Source organism: Sinocyclocheilus anshuiensis, unplaced genomic scaffold, assembly GCF_001515605.1.
Source record: "Sinocyclocheilus anshuiensis isolate Anshui unplaced genomic scaffold, SAMN03320099.WGS_v1.1 scaffold517, whole genome shotgun sequence".
In the NCBI taxonomy this organism is placed as follows: domain Eukaryota; kingdom Metazoa; phylum Chordata; class Actinopteri; order Cypriniformes; family Cyprinidae; genus Sinocyclocheilus; species Sinocyclocheilus anshuiensis.
In genome coordinates, this window is record NW_015536535.1 from 1,286,001 (window position 1) to 1,286,367 (window position 367).

Sequence of the window (367 nt, forward strand, 5' to 3'; positions counted from 1 at the left end):
ACCTTGAAACCATCAAGACTTTCATCCGAGACTGCATCCGGACACTCGTCAACGACCAAGGCAATGCAAGTATTGTACATTTAACCAAACGAAACAGAGGTTTAGTATGTTTAGTATACCCCGTTCTAAAATGGCACTGATGGTTTCACTCAGGTGGTTCTGACTCATTTTCCATAACTTCCATAACTGGTTTCTCTAATGGCTTCATTCATCCACTTTAGCTCCCCTTTGTATGCAAGCGTGAGTGTATGTTTATTTGTTGGTTTGTTTAGATTAGTTATGTGTGTTAGCGTTTAGTTAATAAAACTCTTGTGCACAAATGACATGAGTTTCTGATTCTGCCTTGCAAATTAATGTCCCTTTACAA